At 32.6% G+C, this 15977-nt stretch overlaps 1 protein-coding gene across 3 annotated transcripts in view; it reads right to left on the reverse strand.

The window, feature by feature from the left end:
• Positions 1-15977, reverse strand: part of LOC126756797 (serine-rich adhesin for platelets) — a 207783-nt gene that overhangs the window by 98456 nt on the left and 93350 nt on the right. For 2 of the 3 annotated variants that reach the window (XM_050470186.1, XM_050470185.1), the window contains exon 3: positions 14608-14642. The exons of the other annotated variant lie outside the window; for it this stretch is intronic. The gene's annotated coding sequence lies outside the window, so the exon portion shown is untranslated. The remainder of the gene's footprint in view (positions 1-14607; positions 14643-15977) is intronic. 3 annotated transcript variants of the gene reach the window in all.

Genomic DNA, 15977 nt, shown 5'->3' on the forward strand with positions numbered 1-15977 from the left:
ATGTGTAAATGCCTGCTAACGCTTGTGTTTGCGAAAAATCTTAGCAACCACTCGAAAATCGCTTTACTCGCGCGCATTTCTTGCGGAATTCGGTTAATTAAATTGAAAATATATTGAAAATGAAACGAAAATGTTGTGAAAAACTGTTGGGAAATAATATTTTCACAGAGTTTCACAATAATTATTTATATGCTTGATTGCAGTCAAATGCAGGTGTGTCTTTCAGTTTTTTTTATTGATAAACAGATTTAAATTTTTTGTTAAATTTTTAGTAGTTATTAGGTGAAAATAATTTAGTAAAACAATTTTAGAGTTTCCATTGACGTGTTTTTACATTTGAGGTGTGTATTAAGTGCATTATCTCCTAAATGCATAAAAATGGATGAATGCCTGATGGATTTTTTTAAGTTACATATTTTATAATTTTGAAAAATTGCTTTAAAGCTTTTTGTAGAACCTAGTCGGGAACTGCTTTGTTTGAAACCAGTTTGAATATGGCCAGAAAATATTTGTTCAATAAGCCTTAAAATGTATATAATATATCTAACATATATATAATACAAATCCATATATCTATATACAATAAACATGTCATCCGTCTAGCTTCTGAATAATGGTATTGTATATGTCACTAAAAACTATAGAAACGACTACAGACTAATCGGTATGAGATGGAAAGCATTAAAGACATGCAGGATCATCAAGCATATGTGCAAGTGGAGTGAAGAGTGAAACCCACTTCTGGCTTAATGGGTATGTAAACAAGCAAAATTGCCGCATTTGGGACGAAGAGCAATCTCAAGAGATTCAAGAGAAGCCAGTCCATCCAGAAAAAACAAAGTTTTGGTGTGGTTTGTGGGCCAGTGGAATCATCGGTACATATTTCTTCAAAACTGATGACGGTGAGAATGTAACCGTCAATGACAACCGTTATCGCGCCATGATAACCGAATATTTGATGCCTGAAATTGAAGCGAGCTTCGGCGACATTTGGTTTCAACATGATGGCGCCACTTCTCATAAATCGCATCAATCAATGGATTTATGGAGAAAACACTTCAGTAAGCAGATAATTTCTTGTTTTGTACAGGTCGATTGACCACCATGATCGTACGATATCGCATCGATAGATATTTTCCTGTGAGGATATGTAAAGCCTAAAGTCTATGCGGACAATTCCGTTTTGATTCAGGCCTTGGAGAAAAGATCCCGCGTGTCATTCGTAAGTTACCAGTCGAAATGCTCAAACGAGTCGTTGAAAATTGAACTTAACGTATGGACCATCTGAGAGGTAGATGCGGCCATGAAAGAGATACTTTTCAAAAAATAAATGCCAAAGAAGGACATTCTTGAATGATAACAAACATTCCCCATTAAATTTGAAGTTTCGTTGTTTTTTCTTTAAAAAAGTAGGGAATCTCGAAATGAATCTCCCTTGATATAATAAAGGTTAACAATAATTTTGAAATATGCATAAAAAGTTAGTAAAAAGCAAGTATTGGCAGACCACTTTATAACTACTTCAATTGTAAGCATTTGAAGTAACCGTAGCTATTTAAAGCAATTAATTTTAATTCTTCGTAACTGGTCTTAAAATAGTGAATTTGGTACTTATTATCAACAAAATGCCAGTATTAAAGCCTTCACATAGTTTATCCCTGGCTTTTAAACAAATTTATTTTCCTTCATAACAAAAGGAATTTTCAACTTACTGTCGTGTTATCTATTCAAACACGTCTTTGAGAGACTTCAAGCAATGCAGTCTTCATCGATAACACGAACCTTTATAACCATTACCAAATACTTGTGGCCTCAGTGCAGTTACATAACAACGTTTTACAGTCATGTACGACAATTTGCAGCTACTAAACATGATTTTCTTTTAAAGAAAACTCAGTTGAGATAACTTAAAAAGCATGCATTACAAATTGACTATTGCTTTGCACATATTGCAGCATGGACTTTGCTTTATGCTAAAATTTTGCTTGCATAAGACTTGTCACTGTAAAATTGTGTAACGTAGTTGTTGTTGCAGGCAAACAAAAAATCCTTGTAAATGCATGGATAATTCTTAAAGGGGATATTTTTTTTAGTTATTTGCGATATATGACAGATGTATATATCCATTAAAGATTACGACTTCTCATACTAGATTAAGCAGAAAATACGTGTAAAGTCAAAAAATATATTTTATAATAATATTGTGTTAATTTATTAAATTTTTAAAACTCTCTTGCTATTAACTATCCTCATTTTTATATCATGACATAACTTGCTATCAAATCACAACTTTAATATTTCCTTTAATAACTTAATTTTTTGCCGAAAATTAAAAATTCGCATAACCGACACTCATGTATCCCATAGACATGCTGTCAAAGATACCGTAGCAATAACAACAACAATAAAATTTATCGCAACTTGCATCTAATGACAAGCAGCAATTTGTGGGCGTTCAAATTTTACACCACAAATTTGTCTGCGCTTTGTCTTGGCGCACAGTTATGGTAACACATGAACTCATGACACAGCTATGCTACAGGTTGGCGATAATATAAGGGTTATGCGAAAGACGAAGAAAAAAACAGACGATGGTGCAACAAAGCGCATGCACGTGCCCACACCCATTTGTAGTTGGTTAGGTAAAAAGTAAATAAAAAAAAAACATAAAATAAAGTAGAAAACACCAAATATTTATTTTATTTTCGTTCATTTGTTTTTAATCAGCATTAATTGAAGAAAACGAAAAGTAAAATTAAAAAAAAAGAAAACATAAAAATAAAAAAAAATTAAAAATTAATGAAATAGTAAATAAATAGTAGAAAACACCTCAAATATTTGTTTTATTTTACTTTGTGCGTCATTTGTGTGCGAAATCTTCATTTAAACATGTTTAATCAGCATTAATATGCTCAGCTAGAAAACAAGTTTGTCGCTTAAGTCTTTCGTATTTTCGTTCGTTAAGTGTAATGCGTGGCCAGTAATGCTTTTTAATGCGCGGATATCATTACTTAGCGCATTTTATATTGATTCACATAAGTAAATAGTTATAAAATTGCTGCTGAGTGCTTAGGTGAAATTAATTTTATGAGCAGCAGATAAAATGCGCCAACAAATTTATACCAAAAAGTCTACTAGAAAGTCACGAACCATAAAACAGTAAACAGCTTACGCTAAGTTAAGGAAATTTCTGGCAAAAACATGCTACCAAGCCTTTTGATTGAAGTGCATAAAAGCCGAAAAGTACCAGAGAAGTCAACTAATCACAAATAAAGGCAAACTGGGAGCACGACTCTTAACACATTGGCTGCGGTTCACCGCATTTGATTTCTGGTATTTCACCAAACCGGCAGCAAATCGCTTGTTTGTTTTTATATAGTACATGGTGGAAAGAAAATACTTAAAGAAATAACACAAATAGTGATAGTGGTAGCTGGCAGCTTCAGCTGAAGACGAGCAAATTCGCTTTGGAGCAAAATCAAGTCGCCAATGTTGTTGTTGTAATCAAGTGCAGCAACGCAAAGCGTGTACATGAATGAGCGTGCAAAGAAGGAAGAGGTAAGCCGCCAACAAAAACAGCAAATGAACTAGTAACAACAAAAATTGCAGTTTGAAAAGCAACAACTTTATAAACGATTTAGCTTAGCGAATGGCGCGACATGCAAATATAAACCTTTTATTGTTATTCATTGCCATTTTGCAAATTATTTAGATAGTAGAGTGTCGGTTTTAAGTTAAAAGATTAAAATGAGAAAAATGAGTGGTATTAATAGAAATCAAATGTCGTGTTAAGTCACCACAGATATATAAATTATTACTTGCGTTGCAAATTGCATAAATAATCGTGTTTTGTTGTTATTGTAGTTGAAGATTTTTGTTTGTAAAATAAGTATGAGATAACTTTGGGCAGCGAAAGCTGCGATAAATTGTTAGTATTAAGTATACAAGGGTAGAAGCGCCTGAATTAAACTTTTGCTCGTGGGAAACTAATAAATTGTTGGTGAGTTTTAAGGGGTTTGCTGCCCCGTATTTAATTATTTTATTAAGTATTGTAAAATGTATTTTTAACTTTCTTTTATTAAAATAAAATGAAATAAATAGAAGAAAGAAGAAAAATTAAATTGATATTAAGAAAAAATCCGTACCGGTTGAACCCTTCAAAATACAAAGTTTCATACAGGAACTCGATTTCGATAGTTCAGTTGCTATAGCAGCATATAGCTAGTGTATAGCAGTATAGTGATTCGATTTGAAAACTTTTCGGAGTTTAAAACTTGTTTCGTAACCCATTACATTGTCACTAGTTTGTAACTACTCCACTTCAGTTGCTATTTCAGCTATACATATGATTCCGGTTGAAAATTTTTCAGTTATTTTTTGGTCACTCATTACTTTGTTACTAGTTAGTAACTACTCCCTTTAAATATATTTAGTGTTGATATTATTTCATATGTGCACTTCGTAACAACAAATCTTAATGGATAAAGTTTATTTTGTTATTAATTTCAATATGGTTAGTTTCAGTCTAGTTCGTTTTGAACTAGTTTCAACTAACTCGGAAATCAATCAAACTTTATGTTCTGGAGAGAGTGTGCTTCAAAAGGCTTCTTTATTTTTATGATTTTTTAATGAATTTATGTGGCATCAGTCACCAATTTCAGATTACTCTAGGCAAAGCTCATTATAATATCATGTAATTGTTGTCCTCCTTAATATTTAAATTGTGACTATAACAAAATAAGGGTTTAAGCATATAATTAAATGTAACTAGTTGTAGTCTAGTTCAAAGAGAAGTATATGTAATCATGCGTAGTATTGAATTGAAAATGTCAGTCATTTTGAATATTTTTACTTTATATCTTTTAATAATCAATTATAATAATAATAAGCTGCTGATCATATTAAAATATACATATCTGTATGAACATCCACGCTTTTTTGTTTTTTAAAATTCCAAAAAAGCAAATAAAAGCATTTAACATTTCTGAAATATACGGCAACTTTCCTTAACCACAGCGCCTGCAGAAATTCGGTTTAGAAATACTTGTTTCAATGCTCTTATTTTAATATTTCACTTTTTAGGTCAATTTCGTTTACGCAAATTTTCAACATGTGGCAACACTTGAAAAATATTTTTAGCGAAAATTTTCGTAAAATTAATCTGTTTGATTAAAATTTTTCATACTCCAAATTTTTTTTTCTTTAAAGATTTTCGTGCAGGTGGCAACCCTTGAAAAATAGTTTTAGCGAAAAATTTCATAAAAGTAATCTCTTTGATTATTTTTTACATTCCAAATGTTTTTTGACTTAAAAATTTTCGAACAGGTGGCAACCATTGAAAAAAATTTTTAGCGAAAACTTTCATAAAAGTAATATATTTGATAATTTTTTAAATTTTGAATAAACATTTTTCGAACAGGTGGCAACCCATCTCAAAAATAGTTACAAGCTTAAAGCTTTTGTTGCATTATTTGCTATATTTTTTGTTTTAATTAAAATAAGCGATGAAATATAACTTCTTGATTTAGCCTTAGCTATTGAAATCAAATATTTTAACAGGTACCAAGCCTTTCCAAAAGTATTTGGTATTGTCAACTATATAAGTCTTTGTACTACTACTCTTTGAGTAGAGTTTTTGTTTTCTTGTCTTTCTTTGTGTCTTCATATCTTTAAACATATGGCAACTACTTTAGCTGCAAATATATTTTTAACAACTTTGAACCCTAAATGTCTCATTTGCCTATATTTAGATGTGTTGGTGTGTTCGCATAGGTGTGATATATTACTAAGGCTCTCCTCTTCGTATATTTCAATATCATTTAAGTCAATCGCACAAGAGACACAATAATAAAACTAAGAAAACAATCGAGATGAAGCGTGTGGCTTGCAGATATCACGCGTTAATAGAAAGGCAAAGAAACGAAAAATATACTCTGTGTATAAAGTATGTATGTATATAAGTAAGTAAGTTTGTTTTATGCAAATTTGATTGTTGAAGTTTATTTTATCGACTACCTTCACTTCTACAATCTAAAACAACCTATTTGTCTATGTATGAAATACAGTATTTAAATAAACATATAAACATGTAGTCAAGCAGAACGTCGAAGCGTTCAAATTTCTAAGCCAAAGAATGCAGAAGCTTTGTATTTATTTTTCAATTCTTTATCGGTATCGATTTAGTTAATTATATGCTATATGCTGTGTATAAGTATGTGTGTTTGCATCTTTCTTTTAGTAGTGGAAAATAGTTCTACTGAAGGTGAATAAACTATTGACGCCAAACGAATGCCTCTCGTACATTCTAAGCGATGAGCTCAGCTGTTATAAGTGCTGGGTACTAAAGGCAGAGCCAAGAAGAAAAAGTATGAGCAGAAGCTAAATAAGAATTTTATATACATATATACTAGTAAACATATATGCATATAATATATATATTATTTCCATCAGAAAATTTGCATATCGGCATATTGCTAACAGGATAGCAAACACGCATGTGTGAGTGTCATTAACGAAAGCCGAGCTGCGTGTGGCAACTCTACACTCTTCGCTATTTTTATCGCTCTTTCTTATTTTAATTATTATTATTAATATTTTTTTTTTCTCCCAACGAAAAGTAATTAATGCGCATGTTGAAAGCGTTTAATTTGAAGCGACATAATTCTTTTGTTGTTGCTTTTGTCTTATATTAATGTGTTTGCTTGAGTTATTATAGGTATTGACTGCTCTTTGAAAGGTGTGTCCGATACTTAATAGCGTTAAATCATACATTTGTGAGGTCTTTGAGCACATAAATAGCAGATTATTATGTTTGTATGTATGTATGTATGACTTTGTTATGCTTTGGAGTGTATTTAACAATTTAACACCATAAATATTGTCTCCACCTAGATTTTAGCGACATGTTTTTATTTATTAAAAGGTTTGTTAGCTTTTATTATTTTTTATGCTTTTTATTTTCAGTTAATTTTGTCTGAGTCTGAGTCTGAGAACTATACTGAATTATGTAAATATTTGCCAGAGCAGAATGGCTAACTGATTTAATTTGCTGTAGTGTGTTCCAATAACCTTGCAAATTAGCCACATAATAACATACGAGCGTTTTTTACCTTTATATGCGGAGGGAGCGGAGTACACGCGCCGACGGAGAGAAGTAATTTTTTCTCAAAGAAGTCTGATAATGGCAGTTACTTGCTGGTTCTAACATACTTAAGCAACCAGTACTTCGAAAGTCGGAGACCTCGCTTGATTATGGTTGTTTTCGACCTATTTAACAGAGCCACATTTGCTTTGGTGAAGAACTTATTATCTTCGCCTTAGATTATGTAAATATAGCTGGTGATGTAGCAGCTTAAGGGGCTATACCAGTGTGACACTTTCATAAAAAAAAAAATTATTTGCTTTTTCGATAAATATCCTGTGAAATCGGGAAGGTCGTATCTTGAATAGTTTTTGGATGGCAGCGTTCTAAAGAGCGACCGCTCGGAGGTGCAAACATATATAAGTGAAACTTATGAAAAATTGACTGATCGACTTCAAATTAAAACTGCGTATTTTTCAGTACATTTACTATACAATGACCTACGATCCTTTTGATTGGTTGAAAATAGTCAATTTGGCATTAAAAAAACGATGATTTTTTATCTAAGAAAACGATTTTTTTTTCAAAGTGACGCCATTTTGTTAATTATTGATATTTTTCAAAGATCGCAGGTGATTGTATAGGAAATACCTTTAAGTTTAATAAAATTTTCAATTTTTTCTGTTTCAGCTACTCATTTGGCCGGAATCTTGCCAGCAATTGTGGCACTTTTTTTTGGCACCTCCGAAGACAGCCCATTACTCCGTTATTTTTCAACATTTTTGTAAAAAAAAAGTCTTAAAATATAGTTGAAAATATACCTCATTACGTTCAAAGAAGTTCGAAATATTCAATCGCTTACTTTCTCTTATAAAAATTCACGAAAATCGCCTAATTTTTCATGCGTCACACTGGTATATCCCCATAAACTCCTACTTATCCTGAACAGACCCCTAATATACTTGTATGTCCTGCGTACAATGAGTTTCCTCATGACACTGGCCACCTCTTTGCAAACCATAGTATAATTTGGATATCCACTAAATTGGCATTTTTGTTCAAGAATATCGTTAATAGGACAACGTGCATCATTAAATTTGATATAGTTATTACAGTTCATACCAGCCGGTCAAATTTGACAAGGATTGGCAACAAAAAATAAAAAAGAACATTTTCACGGTATTTTGAATGGCTTTAATGAACTCATTGTGCATTTTTCAGTTTCAAAAACAGAAAAAAATCACTGGCAGTAAAATCTGATGAACACTGTGACTGAGCGAGGATTTCATTTGGACAAGAAGTCAGTCACAATCTTACTCGAATATGACGGTGCAATATAGTGGTGAAAAATCCATGAATATTCTGCAATGGCCATTTACGATGAATTGCTTCATGTAGACGCCTTGAAATGTTCAAGTAGTAATCCTTATTGCTCGTTTAACACGGTGAGCCACACCATGGTAAGCAAAGAAAACGTTGACCGACTTCTACTTATCGACGTCATATCCATAAACCCATACCAGATTGCCTGTAATGATACGTTTTTTGAACTTAGGGTGCTCAGCTATCTTGTCAAGCATCTCTTTTGCGAACTCGACCTAAAAATCGTGTCGAGTCCAGCTTTGACTCGCTGCATACCCAAAACATTAACCAAAAATATCTTGAGTTGACCTATAAGAGATGTTTAGATCCGCTTGCTGATTTCAGCACTGATTCTCTAACTTTTTCGACGTTATCGCCATTAACAGCAGAGAAAGGGTTACTCGCATGAGACAAGTTTTCGATGTCTTCACGCTATTCAATGAATGCTTTGTGTCACTTAAATACTTGTTTGTGTTCGTGGTAAAATATAATCAGCAAAAAAGTTGCGCAACATTTTCAACGATTTTGTAGCCGTGATTACATTGGAACACACATATTTTTAAGCAAACTATTTGGTAGTCGAAAAAGTCTTTTCGTATTTTGTCAAGAGATGTCGTTGCAGTCGTATATCTCCAGTGCTACCAATCATATTGTGTCATACCATGTAGTGTTGCAAAGCTGCATTGAACTGTAAAAGAATCAAATTCGGGGAAGTTGAAAAAAAGTTACAGCTGTTCAAAAATGAGTGAAAATAATGAAGAAATTCGCTATATTTTGAAATTTTTGTATAAGGGAAGAATGCCATGCAATCCATCAATAAAACTTGTGAAATTTACTTAGACGATGCTGTATCAGTTCGTGTGGCATAGCAATGGTTCGCTCTCTTCCGTTTTGGAAATTTCGAAATTTCGATTTACACTAATGAAAGTTTTACACTAATGGAATAATGTCTCTAGCGGAAAAATGGCAAAAAGTGGTCGACCAAAATGGTACATATTTGTTTATTTATTTATTAGTATAAATATAAAAAAATAAGTTGAAATTTGATTAGAAATATGAAAAGACTTTTTCGACTACCCAATATTAACAATTTTTTTTTTTTATAAAATTTCCAGACTAACGTTTCGCGTCGTAAACAAAGAGCTGCCAAACAAATACTAATTGACATATGGAGATCATACTTCGCAGGAAGCTGAAAATGGTTGTACTAAAAATCGGTAATTTCTTAATCGATTTGGTTCAGGAGCGCAGTTCATATGGACCAGTCTGAGTCAGTTTTGAATTGATGGTAAAAATATGAAATGTTTTCACACTAGTGAGAGTTTAGGCGCATTATAAGCGCTTTGGTACTTATAGCAAAATATAAAGTTCCTATGAGTACTAAAGCGCTTATAATGAGCGTAAGCCCTAGCTAGCAAATAATAAGGCTTTAAATTCATTCAAAATTGCCAAAAATTACTAAAATTTTAATTCTTCTTCATTTAGCTTTGTAAATATTTTACGGTATATAAAAAGTTTACTTCCGCCGGAAATTAAGGCCGCTATTTCGTTAAAACATCTCGGCATTGGCCTAAATCAAAATTTTGGCATCTCAAATCTAATTAAAAACAGTCACACCGCTATTTAAATGTCTTTAATTAGATTTAAATTATAATTTGCTACAAAACATTGTCATAGAGACATACAAACATATGCAGCTTTGTAATTGAATTTAGTGCACTTGAGTTGGTATTGCGCGTCTGCGCTAAACAAGCCTGATTTCACATTTTAATTGCACTATAATTGAAAACAACAAAAAGAAAATTAAAAAACGCAACATAAATTTAGTTGACTGATAAGTTTAGCTGTATGTATGTGTGTATAGGTGTGCGCACATTAACCCAGTTTCGGGCAAAACAAGCAAATTCCTTATGCAATTAAGCGAAACAACAAACATTTTTAAATACAACTTTTGCCGAAACGCTATCAAGCGTTAAAAAACCAACAGCAACAACAATTTCAAGTACAAGAAAACAACTAGAGACGAATGGCGCGCAGCTAGAACGCTTCCTATGTCATTTACCTTGTAGTTTATGACACACTAAATTTAAATTACATTAAGTATAAACAAAACAAACAATAAAAACAAAAACAAATAAAAACCAGAAACAAAAAAAAAAAAACGAAAAATGCTTTGTGCCAGATTTTTGGTTATATTTTATATGTAAGAAAATGTGTTTTTTATGAAAAAATTAGGCAAAAATAAATATGAGAAAAATATAAAAAATATTATAAGAAACAAAAAAAAAATTTTTTATAAATTGAAAAAAAAGTATTCGACAAAGGCTAAATTTGAATATGTTAAGAAATGCGCTTAGAATAAAACAATGGCAATCAAACGGCAAAAACTAACACCTTCCGGGGTTGTACATAACACGACATAACACAACAGCACATAGCATAGCACACATGAAACTGGGCCACGGCAAGGCCATGGAAAACTCACAACTATTGTTAAAATGCTTATAATGATTAATGCAAAAAAAATCTTAATGTTGTACTTATAAATTTAATAAAGGAGTTATACAACACTCATAAGCAACTATGTGTATGTGTGTGAGTTTATGTAAACACACTGAGACACACAAGCACTGTGGCGCGTCAAGAACTTTGGACATTAGCTGGCAATTAGTGATGGCTTCTCTCATTATGCGCAGACTGCGAGTGAAACAGCAATTTACAGCAGCAAACCAAATAATGTCTACGATTTTTAAGTAAATAAACAATTGCTCATATTCACATCTCAGTCTACCTTTAATTTTTTGTGGTGGAGGTAATATGTATTCGTGTCTGTATGTCTAAACCTTGCAGTGCTTTGACCAGTTTCAGAACTATCTGCCACGATTTCCAGTTTGTTTCAAGTTTGACAAAAAATATAGACTGGTGTTTGTTATTGTTTGAAATATATAGAATTTCGGCGCCAAGTGCGAGCGTCTCAAGACAGTGGCTGAATAGAACATGATATGCAGAAGCTTAAAAGCGTTAAGGTAAACAAATCACTTCAGTTTGAGCGTAAAAATGTCGATTTGTTTCGCTTCATATAGCTAACCATTAGTAGACATATAAGTATTTATAATATATAGAGCATGGAAAATTTTTGAGGGGCTAATTCTAATGAGTTGAGAGTTTATTTAAAAATCGTTTATTATTTATTAGTGTATCAATTAAAATATATCGTTCTTGAGGCGGTTGAGCCTTATAAACAAACAAAAATATATGGACAACGGACCGAAAATACTTAAGAAGCGGAAAAAGACGAATAGAAGGAGAAGAATACGCATAAAAAAAAGAAGAATACGAATAAGAAGTAGGAGAAAAAATCTGGTAATATTCCGCTGAACGCTTAAACACTTTGTTTGAACTACAATATTGAATTGATAGTGTTACTGTAGGAAATATTTTTCTGCAGCTTATAAAACACCTTTTATGAAAAAGTACCATAACCTCACTTTAGATATTGTACACTTTAGGTAATATACATATAAACCATAAACTTTGTTATACATAAGACTCGGCTGGGCAAGACTTCAGTACTTTCAACCAATTTTTTTTTGGTTTCGGGTAATTTTTGGAGTGATATATGTTAGCTTGTTGGACAGTTTCCTCGTAATATTCATAAAACCACGTCTTATCACGTGTAATGATATATTTGATGAATGAGCCCTCAGCTACCTTGTCAAGCATCGCTTTTTTTCTACTAGATGTCATTTTTGCAAAAGATTCAGGTCTTTTGGTATGAGTCTATCATTGACAAACTTCATACACTAAACATTAACTAAAATGTGTTGAGTCGATTCATAAGAGATGTCGAGACCCTCTGCTTTTTGATGGAAACCTGTCGATTTCAAAACACTATTTCTTCAACTTTTCTGATTAAAAAATATTCTTCCAAAATATTTTGCTTCACAAATTGATCAAAAGCAAGATATAGTCATGATTTTTAGTAATATAAGAAAGTCTTACAAATTCTGCTTTGTGTTCGATATAAGTTTTCTTCCCTATGCCTTTAAAAGTGTATAAAATTGTTCGAAAAAAAAAATTTATACTATTATTATATTTACATACCAATCCTAAACTTGATATTTCTACATAAAATTTTGTTGCTGTCAGTCTCTCACAAGTGGATCTTGAATAGGCTCAGAATAAAATGGACTAAAAATGAACTTGTTGTCACGGCATAACAACTCCTATAAAATTTTAAGTATGAAATGTTTTTTAAGAACCTTTTGTTATAAAATCTATCAGTCAAATGGAATAAAAAAATCTTTAATTTTTATTATTTGACAGTTAAGTGTAACAGCAGGTGTCAATACTTAAGATTTTTCACCCCAAACTATGCAGTTTCCTCATCGCAAATGTTAATGTATCTCAAGAGGCACTCTGAAAGCTACTGATCATCAAGCTACATGAGTACGTTTTTGAGAGTTGTTTAAGTTATGCCTATAAAATCATTCAAATTCAATGTCGAAATGGTCAGAAATTATAACTGCTTAGAATTTAATATTCTTGACTAAGAAACTAACAAAGTTAGAATTTAATATTCTTGACTAAGAAATAACTAGAGGGTGCAGATTTTTACTAACAGCAAATCGATTTTTGATGAATTTGATTGGAATGAATTTATTTATCTGAGGCTGTTCTATATATTCTAATATTTTATATAGCATTGTACTTGATTGCGATTGTTTTTATTTAGATATTGGATACTTTCTTTCTTTCCTTTAGCTGGAATTTCTGAAGTTTCATACAAGTAAGACTGAAGGTTTTGATTCATAATTCAACTATTGAATGTTTAATCCCTTAAACTAGCGTAGTATTGGTATACGTCTGACCAAAATCTATTAGTTGACAACTCGTTGGATGCAGTGCTATAAAAATGCCAGCAGCTTGTGTGGAAAAAGAATGAAAATACTGCTTCAAAAAAAAATTCGCGAAATTTTAATTTTTCTGTAAAAATGTCTGCCAAAAATCCAATTTTCAATTTTTTCCCTTTTCCAAGTTCTTAATTACTGTTTCTACTAAAACACGTGTTTTTCATTTTAGATGATACTGTAAGGAGTTATCCTGCCAACGCGGGCGCATCTTTTTTCCGAGGGGTCACCGGAAATGGCGTCGCAATGGTTGAGTTTAAAATATTTTTTTGTCCAAATATATCAGAATTTCTTTACTAATAGTGCATGTTTGCAACAATAAAAAATACTAATAAAATATTTCATTTTTTATATGAGAGAAAATTGTTGGAAAAAGGCTGTTTTTACACGAGGATTCCCATGTAACTTTTTAACCATTAGAAATGCATTTTTTAGGTAATGCAATTTTTTTAAAACATTTTTTAGCTTAATAAGCAACATTTAAGTCGTCGAAACCTCGAGTCACGTAAGAAATATTGAACAAATTTCTATTCAACATTTAATAAGTCTGACTTTAACATGACAATGCATTTTGTGCTTCGCAAATTAACAATAAATCAGTCAACTTTTGCAAAATAATTTCTTTTATGGAAACTGTTCTCATAAAAGAGCAATAGGAAGCGCCCACTAAAATAATACTTTTCAATATATAACATCATTTTTATTACGAGCGCATTGCTAGATATTAAATCATTTCAAAAGTTAGCCAAATGACTTGCTTCTACTAATAACTGTCGACAATACAAAATTCACAGTAATAAAAACTAAAGAATGAACAATCATTTATGACAAGTGGCTCACGTGGCGCGACACGTAAACGCTTAGAGCATGGCGAGGAATTTCAAATATTTTTTTCACAAGCGCGAACATGTGCCGCTTTGACAGCTGCCGGCAGTTTGGCTTATGCAAGCGCGTACTTAAAATCAAAGTGTCTTTCAAATAAGCAAATTTATGTGCAAATACATACTTTGTACATCTGTAAGTGAGTATATATCAATGCAATGATTTTCAAATATCATAAGATAAATGAATAAGTAAATTAATGCAGCACATGTATGTACGTATGTAAATGCAAGCTTCTGTGTGTCGCTTAAGTACCACTTAATTACTCAAACTACGGTTTTGCGCTATTTGTCTTTACTATGTTTAATGACTTTATATTTTTTATTACTAGTTTAGAATTCTATGCGAGTAAGGCGTTTGATTTCAACTTACTTGTAACATCTGCTCGCTGCGAAAGCTGCAAATCTCTGTAAGGTGGAGAAAAGAGAGAGGGAATTAGTTTATATTGAGCGTTTAATAATTGTCAATAATTAAAATTATTTGCATAAACACAAATATAGTTTAATGGGTTTAGATTGTTAAATGAATAAATGCATTAGAATGACAATTAACCTTTTTATTATCTGGGCGTGCCAATGATCCTAAATGTAGTTCACGTGTCGGAAAAGATAAAAAGCAAAAAATATAATAAAATAATTATATTCAAGCAAGATCAGTTTCTAGGTCCATGAGAAGTAGTCAGCCAATTGCTTACAGCGTTGTCTTGCCAATGCGAGACAAGTGTACAAGAGAAGCTCCATTGTTTTCCATGTGCCTTGCTCTAGACATTCCTGCAGACTTCTTGATCATCCAGCTCCATCCTGCGTGTTTTGCTACCAGACAGTGACCAGTTAGTATTCCGATCATGTTCCTACAGTCTCTTCTATAGAGTGTCAACAGGAATTTCGTGCACTACCGATTTAACATTTTGCACGTGACTTTAGCAGTTTTTGCATCCAGTTAGCTCATTCCAGCGGGTTTTGATTTTCTTTACCATGCTTCTGTTCAGATCGTCGCATAGACAATGTACGGCTTTCATCATGTTAATACTCGTTCACTATTTCATTGTCCTCGATGTCCTTTGTGGCCTGACGCCCAGTATAAGTGAAGTTGCTTACTTCTGGCAACACTTTTCACTGCTACCCTGCTTTTCAAAACACTTCCGGCCGATATGCGATAAGAGATTACAGCCTTGATTACTATCTATGTAGATATTGGTGCATTAGAGGCCAGCTCGGCGGCTTTCGCAGTAGCAAAGACCTCTGAAATATACTGCAGTGGTCGGCGACTTAAAAGGCTGCTTTATACCACACTCTGGACAGTATATTCTCATCATCCATTTTCTATAAGATTAGTTGCCTCGCCTAACAGCAGAGCTTAAATTTAGCAAGCGGCGTAAAAAATATTATGAAATTCGCTTTTAACGAACAAGCCTTTCACGGCATGATTTTGGTATTTTCTTTGCGAAGACCTGGGTACTTTTTTTTACAGGGTATACAAGGTGCGTTCCAAAGTAAACAGGACTAAAAAAACAGAACAAATGGTTTTTTCGGCAAAATCAATTTATTTTATTCAAAATAGTCTCCTTCTGCTTCAATACAGCTTTTTGCACGGTCCAAAAGCATGTCGAACGAGTGTTTTAGCTCGTTGGCCGGTGTGGCCGCCAGTATGCCGGTGCAAGCCTTTTGAATGGCCTCTACGTCTGCATAACGTTTTCCTTTCATGGGCAAATGCATTTTTGCGAAAAGGAAGAAGTCGCACGG

This window comes from Bactrocera neohumeralis, chromosome 4 (genome assembly GCF_024586455.1).
Source record: "Bactrocera neohumeralis isolate Rockhampton chromosome 4, APGP_CSIRO_Bneo_wtdbg2-racon-allhic-juicebox.fasta_v2, whole genome shotgun sequence".
In the NCBI taxonomy this organism is placed as follows: domain Eukaryota; kingdom Metazoa; phylum Arthropoda; class Insecta; order Diptera; family Tephritidae; genus Bactrocera; species Bactrocera neohumeralis.